This window comes from Melopsittacus undulatus, chromosome 4 (assembly GCF_012275295.1).
Source record: "Melopsittacus undulatus isolate bMelUnd1 chromosome 4, bMelUnd1.mat.Z, whole genome shotgun sequence".
In the NCBI taxonomy this organism is placed as follows: Eukaryota; Metazoa; Chordata; class Aves; order Psittaciformes; family Psittaculidae; genus Melopsittacus; species Melopsittacus undulatus.
Window position 1 is genome coordinate 101,712,313 of NC_047530.1, and position 14,146 is coordinate 101,726,458.

The window sequence follows — 14,146 nt, forward strand, 5'->3', positions numbered from 1 at the left end:
ATGTAGCTGCTTCAGTTTTACATTATACTGGATTTGTAGTAGTAGTAAAATTGGTTGCTGATAGCAGATAACTGAATCCCAAATTCAGAGAAAGATCAGACTCCAACTAATGCTTTTTTATTGTAGGTTTTATTTTTGCTGATCTTAATGTAATGTGGAGACTGAAACAGCCATCACCTTGATTTTTCTCATAGACTTTGCACCACAAATGCAGTATTTTCAGTGTGCAGATATCTGAAGTCTGATTTATGGTCACATGAGCTCTGTAAGGCTTGATTTTAAACAATACCCCAGGCCTTTTAAGCTTAGTTTTAAAACTGATAGTTTTCTGGTTTCATTTATGCTGAAGTTGTTTTTAGGGATATTTTGCAATTCTTTGTCTTGCTCTCATTCTCATGGAAAAATGTAATCTTCTAAGTGGTGAATGTTAGCAAGTCCTATTGCATTCTGGAGAGTTTTGATTCCAGTTAACGTTCGGGCTTCTCTATTAACATCTTCATATGTTGTCTATGTCAGCGTGAATATTATGCGGGAGCATGCAGGGCACCGTAGCTTGGTTAGGGGTCCATAGAGCTGCCTTGCAGGGTGATGATGTGCTTCCTTTTTCTGAAGGAACGATAGAAACGGCATTTGGGCAATAAATACTTTGAACACTGAACTTTTTCCTCAAGAACACTTTGTAACCATACCTAAATGTACAAGTACCATGGCCAAAGCATGGAGGGGATAGGGATGTTCTAGCAGATTCCTACAGAATTATGGTGTGATTATAAATATAAGGGAGGAAGTATACACACAAAAGCACTTCTTGAAGATGCTACTTTTTTCTAGGGAGAGATGAATAGCTTTTGAATTAAAATGATAGTTTATTAATGTTAGAAGTAGGAAAGAGATGGTACTGCATAAGATAAAGTATGCCTAATGCAGCTTGCAGTGTAGAACCTGTCAGTTGCAGGGATCATGTGGCCTGGGTTTAGTAACATCAGTGTTGATGTTTGCTCTGCAAAATAAGCTAGATGTTGATTGTGAGAGAAGGGCACAGTGAAATAGTATCATCGGCACAGATCTGACATGAGGAATTTAGGAGGTAAAGGGCAATGCACAGTATGTCAAGCAGCAGAGGTCATGATTAAAACCTCTTTCTTTGTCCTGCTTTCAAGTGGTAGTCCTTGCAGACACAGATCAAATTTAGACTTAGCAAGCAAGAATCATTTTAAACTAAAATTTCCTTCTGTGCATCATGTCTGAATTTGATCCCCATAGGCTGCTGATTGAATACAAAGTGGTTTTATGCGCATCTTCATTTAACAAAAAATAATGCTATAAGCATGCATTTTAAATGTTAACTATACTTTAATACTAAGTCAATAATGACAATTGTCAGGCCAGTTATGTTACTCATTGTCTGTGTAAGAATTAGGGAAGGTTTTGGTTAGGTAGGAATTTGTGTGGTACATGCAAGTGATATTCAGCTCTTCATATTGCAGCTTCTTCTCCACCTTCTGTTTGAAGAATTATTGTCAGGGAATGTTAGAAGGGGGGGAAGGAGGAATTGTGGAGGAGAGAAGCAGCCTTCTTTGCGCAACCTTATGTCCAAGAATCACAAGAGCTGGAGGCTGGTAGGGAGGAGAAGGTTTCATCATACACATGCTAATCCGTCAACCCCGCATAGGAACAAAAGACTTGATGTAATTTGGCTGTTTCTTGCCTTGCAGCAAAGGGAGGGATGGAGAAAGACTTGGGACAGGGTGGAGGAATACAGCACTGGCACGTTGCACCTTGCTGCAAAGGCACTGTATGCTGAGCGGGTGGCATTGTGTGTGCCCTGTTGCAGGGGACACACTAGTTCAGTTCTTGCTCCAAGTCTTCTCTAGTTCTGTTGTCTTGCCTCATTATTCCTGCACAGTGTCATACATACAGTTCCGTGCAGTCTTCACCCAGTACTCCTGTCTGACTTCAGGTAAATAATGGTGCTTGTTGTGTTTCTTTTACCTGTACCTGTGCTTGTTCTCTCTTTTTGATCCTTTCCATTTCCTTGGAAGTGTCATTCTGTTTTTTTTCTTCACATTACTATTTTGAGAATAGTTGAGTAAAAAAGGAACAAATAGGTAGCAAGTATTTGTTAAAATAACTTTGTTGTTAAACTAATTTTTATATATTTATTTTTCAAGGTTTTGGTACCTCTGCAGTGTTTTAGTTTCTTCTTTTTGCTTCTGTTCAGGAGCCTTTTTATCTCACTTCCTCAGATATTCTCCTTGTATCCTCTTACTGTTTGTATATAAATATAGTACCCTGATTTTGAACATATTGTTCTGGAGTATGTTGTCATCCAAAAAGTTGTTCAGCCCTTGTAGTTGGTTCATGAGTCTGTATACCTTTTCTGAGTGCTTTCTGCATCTGTCAATTACTTTTTGGATTACACTTCTTTTGAAAAGGGCTAATTCCCTTTTAATCTGGATTACTTCAACCTGTGCTGCTCGTGTGAATGTTGTTTAGGTGGTCGAAATAACCATCTTCTGCCCTTGTGTGTCAAAGCATTGAGGCTCCATCGCTTGGCAGCAGGAGGCTGCGAGCTGTCCTCGCCTGTGTGCAGCTCAGAGAGGAGCACGTGTGGGCAATCCAAAAGCAGTGAATCATCTGCTCTCAGCTTGCACCATCCGGTGCAATCCTCTGGTCCATTTATTTCATACATACAGATTTTGCAAGGCACAGGTACCTAGAGGCCAGCAGGTGTGGTGAGGCTCTGTGTTGTGCCTCAGCTGGTGTAAAGGTTGCGTTTTTCTTAGTCATTCGTCTTACAACTCACAGGTGATTCTTTGCTGACTTACTTGGACATTTATAAATGAAATCTGGTTTTGTCTGAAACAAAGGCCAGTAAGGTACAAGAACGTTGTTTGTTATAAACAGACATACAGCACAATTGTCTTTAATACTTATTTTGCTAGGATAGTGGTATGAACTTTCATGTAGCTCTAAGCTTGTTTTAGATTTCCATTATCTAATTGATTAGAAAGGGGTGAGGTAAAAGGCTTATTACTACATCATATTTGTACAGTGGCATTTAACTCTGTGTCTAATTTTTTTTCTATGTCTTCTATTTCAGTTTAACATTGCTATTTTCTACTTTTACAATGCACAAACCTTTCAGGCATGCTAAAGAGTATATCGTGCAGTTGATTTTTGGCAGATAGAAATCATGTTTTTCACTATTTCTAGTAAAAATGTCATTGCAGACCTTTTGTTTTTTAGGGGGAAAAAGATGCCTCATCTGAACAGATTTTGAAGAATCTGCTTGGAAGGGATCATAGTGGTTTTCTTTTTTTTTCCTTTTTGAAAGAAAACATCTTGTTCCTGTGAAGATGCCCAATTTATCATGCATTTTCTAGCATTGTTAGTGTATGTGAAATGATCTTTTAATCAGGCTCCTAGTTATGAGCAGAATAGTGTTCAGTGCCATTTGGAGGCATTTGGGTGTCAGGCTGGGGCTTAAGCTGTTGCGTGGGTAAGCCTCCTCGGCTGTAGGAGTGAGCATGAGGAGCATTCATGGGCAGGTCTGGCCTTCACATGGTCCTTCATAGAAAGGTGAACAGAGCTTGCTTTCTCTTCCCTGTTTGTTTCAGTTTGATCTTCTATCCTGGGAAAGAAATCTCCGAGATTGTCTCTGGAATCTGTAAGAATGTGGGTGAACTTGCAAGAAATGTAAATGTTGGCATTCTTGGGTTTTGGTTCTTTTTTTGTAATGCTAATGCATTGAAAGCTGATGGGAGTTGGGGGAAAACCATGTAAAAACTAAATAAAAAGGCTTTAAAAAGTTACAGAAACTAAGTTTGCAATGTAAAGCAGTCAAAATTACAGGTGTGAATGAGATGGTTTCTAGTGCTTTAGATGATTGTGCTTGTCAGGATGTGTTTAATACCTCTCCAATTACTATGTACTTTTCCATTCTTGAAGACCCTTCTCCATGCAGTGTGTAGGAGGAGGAGTGGTGCTTGTTGACTGATTGCCATTTCATTATTTTTATATCTATCTGTGATATAACCTCTTATGTGGATTTTTAAGCCAGCTGCCTTGTACCTGCCAGCCTCCCATCTCCACTCATGTTCCATCTCCTACTGTTTCTTCCTTTCCCATCTTTCTCAGCTTGCCCATATTCCAGGTGGGAGCTTTTCTCCTTCTGTGTGGCCACTGTGGCTCCAAGGAAGGTGGGAAGGACGGTAGGAGGGTGTTCCAGCCAGATAGGAAAGGCCTGTTCAGCCACTGTGTTTGACTGGCTCTGTGGGAATGCCTTATATCAAAAGAAGTTGGCGAGTAGGAGTCGAGGAGGTGAAACAAGCTCAGGGTTGATGAAATACTTGGCTCTTTGTTGCCAGAGGAATTCCTCACAGTTTTATTAGAGGGGTTGGAGTGGCCAGGAGTGACTGTGTGGTGAAATTCACTGTGGCACCAGGTGTCGTCTTAGTAGATTTCAAGTCCCTAATCTAAACTGAAAATGCCATAGTTCTTATGGAATCAGTGTTAAGATTAATTTTGACATGAAGATAAAAGCAGTGTGCTTTTACAGCTGTCAGTCTTATGAACAGCTGAACCATGTAAATCACCTTACTTTTTCATCCCATTTTCATCTCCTCTCAAGGCCCCTCTTCCCAACCCCAAAACATCCCTAAAAAACCCAAGGGCAGGCAGGCAGTTGCTGGTAAACATCAACTTTGAACAGCAGAGGTTTAGACTGGATCTAAGGAAGAAATTCTTTACTGTTAGGGTGGTGAGGTACTGGAATGGGTTGCCCAGGGAGGTTGTGTATGCTCCATCCCTGGCAGTGTTCAAGGCCAGGTTGGATGAAGCCTTGGGTGATATGGTTTAGTGTGAAGTGTCCCTGCCCATGGCAGGGGGGTTGGAACTGGATGATCTTAAGGTCCTTTCCAACCCTAACTATTCTGTGATTCTAACTTTGAGGAGTGAAGGCTAAAAAAGAGCATTGGCTGTGTGTAGTTGTATACAGAGCTACCTGACCCACCTATAGTACGCATCTCTCTGCTTAAGTAATGTTTCAGTGCTTTATGTCATTGTGTTTAATTCTGTTTTGCTCACTGGGGAGAACATCTGAAGACTCTGAAAAAGGCTTGGAAGCAATTTTATTCTTCATCACCTTATCAGGGTGTAAAACAAGCCTACATTTCTATGGTGCCAGTAGTTTACAGAGCTCCCCAAGGTATTTCTAAGTTGTTTTGGCCTCTCCAGCTGTGGTTGAGCATTGTTTCAAGCAGCGGTGTAGGGCGGTGGTCTGCCCATTGGAACGTGGAAGTTGTTCCACCATGTGCAGCAAAGGAGGGTAAGGACAGGGGGAGAATAATGCAAAATCCTGTTGAAGCTGTAGGGAGTATCTGGGTAAGCAGAATGCAATTAAAATTAGAAACAGTGGTTAATAATGAGAATCTGGCTGGAGTGGACACACATACTGCAGGAAAAATACCATTCTCTTAGGCAGTTTGTAGGTCTTGCATCTGAATAAGAATACTCGGAGGGTGGAGGTGGTCCCTCACTTTGTGTTTAGGCACATGTTTGTTGGAGTATTTCGAACTTGCATCCAGTTATCTGAAATGTAGCAGTTTCTTTGTACTCTTGTTCTATCGATGTACTAACTTGGCCTGAATCACTTAGGTTTAGCCAGGTTAAATGCATTTATCTGAAAGGGTCAGATTAGAAAACCAAACAAAAAAAATCACTGGAAAAACATTGATTAAGCAGTAATAAAATCATAGAATGGTTTGGGTTGGAAAGGACCTTAAGATTATCAAGTTTCAACCATGCTGCCACAAGCAGGGACACCTTTCAGTAGATCAGGTTGCTCAAAGCCCCATCCAGCCTGGCCTTGAGCGCTGCCAGGGATGGAGCATTTACCACCTCTTCGGGCAACTTGTTCCAGTGCCTCAGCACCCTCACAGTAAAGAACTTCTTCCTTATATCTAACCTGAACTTCCCCTGTTTAAATTTTAACCCATTGCCCCTTGTCCTGTCACTAGAGTTCCTGATGAAGAGTCCCTCCCCAGCATCCCTGTAGGCCCCCTTCAGATACTGGAAGGCTGCTATGAGGTCTCCACGCAGCCTTCTCTTCTCCAGGCTGAACAGTTGGCTTTCTGGGCTGCAAGCACACACTGTTGGCTCATGTTGAGTTTCTTATCGACCAACACCCGTAATGCTGATCTGTTCAAAGGGGTATTTATTTTCTGAGAGCAGGTCAGATGCAAAATATGTTAATGAGTTCTAGAAGTGAGGAGATTTATAATTGGAAACTTATGGATAGATATGTATGTTCTTGGACTTTACTAGACACTTGCATATCTTCCTAGCTCATGTATTTTAGGGGAAAAATAAATGTTACTGCATATATCCTTTTCTATACTTTAGTTATATTTAACTAGGTGTTCAATAAAACAAATATATCCAGGCTTTTCTCATCTTAGCTTCAGATCAAGAACTGCGAATTATCTTAGCTAGACAAAAAATGGAACAGCGGCCAGATACTGTGCAATGCCAAGCTGCCATATGTAGTTATTGTGGCTTTGTCTGCTAGAACATAGAAGGTAGAGTCATCAGTCCTTTTCATGTTCAGAATTGTGTTAAAAGCACATTTTAAGTTGATTTTTAGGTAGGCCTTTTTTCCTAACATAGAAACCCTCTGCGAAGAGATCTTGTGACTTACGCAGGCACTAATTATGATCAGAAAATGGAAGGGCCTGAGAGTCATCCAGTGCTGAACTTTGTGAAACGGTCATAATTATTACATAAAAGCATGCTGAAAATGAGCAAGCTTATTGCACGAAATTCAGAGACAAAGGAACAAAGGGAGATGCTGCAATAAACCGTGTTTTTACTCTTTTGCCAGATAACTCTGTGCTGCTGGTAGGAGGCAGGGTAGGATGCTACCCTAGGTAGCAATAGAACAATGTTTTATTTAGCCGAGATGGGATTTGCCCTGTTGTTTGTCCCAGTTTTCATAGGATCTACATAAGTTCTTGATAATATAGCTAATCAGTAGGTAATATATTGCTCTGTTGATGTTTTGTGCATTTGTTTTCTCTCTTGCCCATTATGTTTTGTCTCCTGTGTGGTTGGGTTTGTTCTGGTATGTTGGTTGTATTGCTCAGAAAAAATGATGAATAAAAGAACAATATTTGATGCTGGTTTCAAGTTCACATTGTCACCTTTGGGGACCAAAGCCGTCTTCTGTCACATGTGTAGCAAAGCTCTGTGTGGCAGGCTGCTTCCTTTGTTTATGAGAACTCTTGAGGGATCTGAATTGTACCACCAGGGTAGTAATAGTGCTAATAGTGAGGGCTTTTTTAATAGTGGAATGTAACTTTTTGCTACAGCATGGTTGTCTTTATTCAGAGGAGGGTATTGGGTGGATGTGGAGCACTTGCTTTTGTGGAACGAAGGTTGTACCCCACTATAGATGCAGAATTTGGGTAGTCCCAAAAAACCTGTTTTTTCCTAGAATAATATGTCTGTTTACAATAGCCTTTTTTTTTTAGGCTTATCTAGTTATTAGGACCTGTACCAAGACTGACAAATGTGTTCCATCAAGCAAATTAGGATTTTTAAATTTCATGTATTATGCAGCATTATAGAGCGTGCTGATATGGTGAGTTACCATGGCAACGGAGGCATGCAGCTCAAAAGGTACATGCTGGGGGGCCACACATGCAGAAAGTACCTTTTTACATATTAAAATAAGCTGCCACATGGAGTTAGGAGAATGCTTTGTACTTGTTCTTAGAGTCTGTTTCTACGAAAACATGAAATGGTATTTTATAACTTGGCCAAAAACTAGTGTGTTTTTTTTTCTCTCCCATAAAGGAGAGGAACAAAATGCTTTACAAAAATAATATTGAAGTGCACAGAATGAATCATACTATGTATATTTTTGTACTTGCTGGATGAGTTCAAAAGGTGGGGCACAAAAGATTACTTCTACCCCCTAGGAACTTAAGGCGTAGGTGACTTTCTGTCTGCTAGCGTGGAACCTTTTTGTCATGATGGCTCTGGACTTTGAAATGTGACCTGGCGTTTAGTGCAGTGAAATACTTCCAGAGAGCAACAGATCTGGTGACAAGTGAATGAAAAGATGGATTTGAAAGCTCTGAAACCAGCAGTAATGTTCCATTTGCTATGGAAGGGCATGGTTGTGTTGGAAGCCAGGATGGGATGTGCTGGGAGATGTGCCTGGTTCTGCAAGCACAAGGTGATCAACCTCCAAACACCTCTTGGAACTGATTTGCTTATTTATAGTAACTTCAGCTTTAATTGCAGGTAGGTTTGTAATTAGGTGCCTACAGTTACAGATGTGCCTGCAGATTTAAGAAACCACAAGTAAAGCATAAACAAGCCTTCAGAAGTGGTCTGATTGTTGCCCCCGTGGTCTGATGTTTGTTCAGTCATTCCCTTGACCTCCAGGTTTTACTCGGATGTGAGACTGGGTTGTGCTCAGCTCTTCTGCAGCTATGGAAGCAGTAAGGAGGCAGAGAATGGTCTTGGTTGCAGTCATCTGGCAGATGAAGATATCCTAAAGGGCATAGTGGGCTATCAGGGTCCTGGCCTCCTCACTTTACCCAGCTCCACAGGCTTGGGCTGTGTGTGCAGGGAGACAGCAAGCAATTACCTTGATGTGAGAAGGGATTGGGGGTGAAAGTGGGTTCATATCCAGATACATTGGAATCAAGCTACACTGGTAGTCTTTAAATTACCATCTGCTGCCCATTCATTTGCAGGGCCAAGATGAATTTAATGGTCAGCCTTCTCTGTTGAACCAATCAGCTATCATCACAGCTGGCTCTAAGAACCATTACAGCTGCTGCCATTGACCACCTTGTACTCTTAAAATCAAGGGGTTTTCTTACCAAAGAAGAGAAAGTTTCTAGCTGACATGTTTCAGGAGCACTACTTCTGTCGAGACAGATTAGGTGATGTGTTTGATCTGTAGTGGAGCGATGGCTGGCTGTTCCGTGCTGTCTCTGTACCCCTCAATGAGGTTTTGTGTTCAGAGGAGCCACGCAACCGCATTGGGACTGATTCAGCAGTTTGCTACCAGCTGGTTTGTGGTGGCTGCAGCAGCAGAAGCTGAAATACACTTACGCAGATGAAAACTCTGTAGCTCAGATGTTTGAAGCTAGCAAATTGTAGGAGAGAATGTGCTTTGTTTGCAAGTGACTCGTTGGCTTAAGCTATATGGGTTTTGAAATGAAAGTGGTGACCATCTTTTTTTGCATACGTGGGATTGAGAATGGAGTCGTCGTAGCCACTTGGTCTGAACTTTGAATTTCATCCATTGCTTATTGGTGTGTTCATGTTTGTGGTGCAGTAGAATACGAAATGTGTTTCATATATCCCATGCTATTCTAAGCAAAAGGTAAATACTCCTAGGAAGGTAGATATTTTCTGTTTGTTCATCGTTGCAATTACTGGATATTGTTTGCACTCTGTCTTGTTAAAAGTAACTTAGGTCTGACTAACCAGACTTTCCTAGATCAGAAGTGTAATCTGAAGACTTTTTGATTATGTAGTAGAATCTTTGTCTGCTTACTTCAGAGTGCCAAGTATGAGATGATTCCTTACTTCTTTGACATGTTTAATATTTGGAATGATCTTCTTTTGTTACTCGGGTTGAAAAGCACTGGCCATGGTGTGCACCCTTTGGGTTAAGCTTAGTACAAACACAGAACAAAGAGAAAAATACTTTCTATTCCATGATTTATACACGTAGTACAGAATTTTCCGTTCAAATGCAGGCTGTAGGCTTCCTGCCACATTACAGAAGAAGTAAAGTTGTATTTCATTTCAGTGTAATGTATATAGGCCTTAGTGAAAGTGATGTCTTCAATATCACATGCTCTGAATATTAGAAATGTTTATGATTTAAAGTGCCTGTTTTGTCTACTGAAACAGCAGGAACCAGTTAGATGTTTAAGTGTAGCTGTAAAGTGACCATTTTGTAAGATAATGTGCCATGATGATGTTCCTTTAGCAGAAGAAACTGTTGTTTGTTAGTCTCATCACTTGAGAGGGAAATACTTCATAGAACCACAGAATGGTTTGTGTTGGAAGAGACCTTAAAGCTCATCGAGTTCCAACCCCCTGTCACAGGCAGGGACACCTTCTACCAGAGCAGCTGCTCCAAGCCCCTGTGTCCAACCTGGCCTTGAACACTGCCAGGGATGGGGCAGCCACAGCTTCTCTGGGCACCCTGTGCCAGCGCCTCAGCACCCTTACAGAGAAGAATTTCTTCCTAATGTCTAATCTGAATCCCTCCTCTTTCAGTTTAAGGCCATTCCTTCTTGTCCTGTCTGTAACCTCCTGTATAAAGTCCCTCTCCAGCATTTTTGTAGACCCCCTTTAAGTATTGGGAGACTGTTGCAAGGTCTCCTGTAAGTCTTTTCTTCTCCAGACTGAACATCCTCGAATCTCTCAGCGTGTCTCCATATGAGAGATGCTCCAGCTCTCTGATCATCTTTTTGACCTCCTCTGGACTCACTCCAACATGTCCATGTCCTTCCTATGTGGGGGAGCCCAGAACAGAACACAGTACTCCAGGTGGGGTGTCACGAGAGCAGAGCAGAGGGGCAGGATCAGCCCTTTGACCTGCTGGTCACGCTCCTTTTGATGCAGCCCAGGATACAGTTGGCTTTCTGGGCTGCAAGTGCACACTGCCATTTCATGTTGAGCTTTTCATCTGCCAGTACCCCCAAGTCATCCTCTTCGGGGCTGCTGTCAATCCAGTCTCCACCCAGTGTGTAGTTGTGCTCAGGATTGCTGCAACCCATATGTGGGGCCTTGCACTTGCTCTTGTTGAACTTCATGTCATTCACTCAGGCCCACCTCTCAAAGTGTCATTCCTTCCCTCCAGTGTGTCAACTGCACCACACAGCTTGGTGTCGTCAGCAGACTTGCTGAGGGCACACTCAATCCCATTGTCCATGTCAGTGACAAAGATGTTGAACAGTTTCAGCAGTGCTGGGATATTTTATGTCAATTAAATTATTTTTATTTCAAGCCATCTCTGTGAACATGCAGGAAACTTTCACATACTTGCAACTCACATGATGTGTTACACATCCTCTGAGAGCTGAGGGACTGCTGGGGGTAACTCATGCAGGGACAGCCTTTCCTGGAGGGATGCCACCATCCTGAGGCAGGAGCAGCAAGACTTGCAATGGGTCTTTGGTGCCGCCAGCTTAGTGAGCTTTGGCCATTCCTGCTGGTTGGCTTCCTCTGACACCTAGGGTTTGGGCACCCTAGCACTAGGGCAGAAAACGCCTCTTGGCATTTCATTGCAGAGCTGCATACAACCTGTTCAACAATTTGTTCGTATAAAGTCAGCATTAAAAGATGTAGTTAGGTTGAAGTCTTTACTAAGCTGTGAAGTAATAGTGGCAGTGGAGTATTTGGGGGGGAATGGGGTAATAAAATCACTCTGCAGTAGTGAGCAGGAGATAGTTAAATCTTTTACAGTCTTCTTTGAATAGCAGCTGGGTGAAATCCTTTATCTCAAGCCTCATTATATTAGGTAATGACCAGGAAGCATCACTATGTGTATTACCAGTTGATTAGTTTAGTATTATTCCTAGAATGATGATTGTTTCTTCATTACCATGGTTTTTTAATAAAGCATTTATTGCATAAATGTTTTGGGTTGTGTTGCTCTGCGTAACTGAAATCTCTTCTTGATTACTTATACATATTTAAGAAAGATAATTAGTAAAATAGCCAAGATCAATGTGTTTTTCTTTTAGAGGCAGCTAAGGAGGGTGATGCAGGTTAGGCTGAAGTTGTTTGTGTTTCTGGAGTTTGGATAGTTACAGATATCAAGAGGAGTGAATCAGAACTCTGATGCTGGTTATTTATAGCTATTTACAAATGTTTTACTTACCAAAAAAAATTTGGAACATGGAAGAGATAATTTTAACTGCTCTGAAAGTTTTATTTTCCTTCATATACTGTGCAGAGCAAGAGTCTTACTAAGTTTTCCAGGTTCTCCAAGACCTAATAGTTAAATGTTTTTATGTCAATTACTATTGACAGGAAGTCAGTTTGAACAGCATTGGAAAATGGAAGTAGTTGGCAGAACTGGCTAATTTAGCTGAATTTCCTTTTGCTAAAAATATCACTAAAAGAAGCTCTCCTTTTGGGACACAATGAATGCTTGTTCGACTGTTGCTGGAAGCTAATGGTGGCTCTTGTCCCTTACCCAAAAGGGCTTAGAAAATATGAATAACCTTTTGAAACATATTTAGCTTCCTCTGTAGTATATGTGATTATGCTCATGTCTGCCCAAAGTTTACATATGTGCTGAACTTGATGTATGTGAGTAACCCCATCAGTTCAAATGATCTGCAGTAGACTGAAAAGTTCTGTAGAACTGCTTACGTGAAGCTGAGCATTTAAATTGTATACATGTTGGTAAGGGTATGGAGTTCTGAGCATAGCTGCCCTTTCGAGTTTCGTCTCAAAACTTGGTCATTAATGTATGAAATGGAAAGATTTTAGTCCTGTATACCAAAAGCGTGCAACATCAGAGATGTATTCTCATTTATATTACATGCAAATATGTTAATTTTAAATAGGTTGCAATGGCAAATTGGGTTGTAAAACTTATGAAATCCTAGAAATAGGAGTTTTGCATAGTTGTTTAGGTCCTGTGCTGTCTCTGTGTTATGATACAAGAACACCATACTGTCCTTGCAGCCCAGAACAGTTGTTTCACAGATTTGGCCATTCTGGGGGTAAGTCAGCACTACTTAGTAAGGGAGGCTTTTTGGTTGGACTTCTTCCACTTGTGGAAGTTGGTGATGTCTGGCAACTATGGCCTTGTAGGAAGACAAAGGATTGTCTCATGAATTACCCTTCTGTCCTAGATCTTGTACTTGCTGGGACTTCTTCCTCCTGAAATAAAACAGAGTCGAAGAAGGGTTGCAGGGATGCTGAGAGTAATTTGCATTGAGATGCAGACGTTGCTCATGGCAGAAGAGTTTACTGGTTCATGGAGTAACTGGGTGAAACCTGGCAGGTACCCTGACTGTGTTCTGCTATGGGAATCTCAGCCCTGTTGAGCCAGCTGGGGAAAAGGGAGATGCTGGTATCTTACAGGTGTCTTGGACTCTGGAGATGTGAGCCATTTTCTTTGATGTGATTCCTCTGCATTAGCTGTTGTTGTGTTTCATCTGATAAAGGTCTCATCATAGGCTTTTTCTTCTGTGAGTGCAAGTTGTAGTTATTCTAGATACTAGAGAATTTCCATGGAAAGGAAAAGGCTAAACTTTTTTTAGGCTAAACCTAAAGCTATCTTAAATATATTTTTCAGTCTTGAATCCTCAGTAAAGACATAAAAATGACATAGGTGCAGTGCATTTAACTGTTAACCCCCTGTCAGTGAACAGGGAGTGTATTTTGATGGCTTGCTGCACTGTGAGCTTGGCTCCAGTTTGTGTGTTAGGAAACCACGGCTGCCTGTGGCTTGCCTGTGAGTTGACTGCCTCATAACATCTTTAACTGTGTGGCCATGCTGAAGTCTCTGGTTATGACCCTTTGTATTGCTCTCAGTTTTCTTTATGTATTTGAGGTGCTGTTTCTAATGACTTCAATTTTTATTCTTTTGTGTAGGCAAAACATTTTTTGTTCCTGACTAGAAAATGAAATGTTAAACTCTGTATTGAAACAGGCAGACACCCCTTGCTTTTTTTTAGGTACAATTAAAGTAATTGCTAACAAAGACAGTGAAATGCATGCGGGTTGTTTGAAGCATGTGCAATACTGAGCTGCTTTCAGCAGTACCAATCTCCAGCCGTCTTGTCTTTCTCAGGCTCTTTCAAAACCTCCTTCAGCTGCTGTGCACATCAGAAATGAAACAAATCTCTTGGTGGGTCCTAAATTTGATTACACTGAAAGCTCATGAGAGCAGTGGCCCTTCAAGTATTTTGCATTTGAGGGGCTTGATGTGGAGCAGTAGCTGTCTGGCATTGCTACATGGCTGAGTTCTCTGTGTGTTATCAGGATGTAGAACCTGTGTTCTGGATTCTTTGTGTTACCTTTCACTCTGAAAACAAGTTGTCAGGCGTTCCAGGCTCCCACCCTTTAGTCAGCTGCGTTTTTGCAC

At 41.4% G+C, this 14,146-nt stretch overlaps 1 protein-coding gene across 6 annotated transcripts in view; it reads left to right on the forward strand.

The window, feature by feature from the left end:
• SHOC2 (SHOC2 leucine rich repeat scaffold protein) overlaps positions 1-14,146 on the forward strand; it is a 70,903-nt gene that overhangs the window by 12,402 nt on the left and 44,355 nt on the right. Inside the window, exon 1 of one of the 6 annotated variants that reach the window (XM_005154526.3) lies at positions 1,943-1,960. The exons of the other annotated variants lie outside the window; for them this stretch is intronic. The gene's annotated coding sequence lies outside the window, so the exon portion shown is untranslated. Of the gene's footprint in view, positions 1-1,942; positions 1,961-14,146 lie in introns of those variants that run through there. 6 annotated transcript variants of the gene reach the window in all.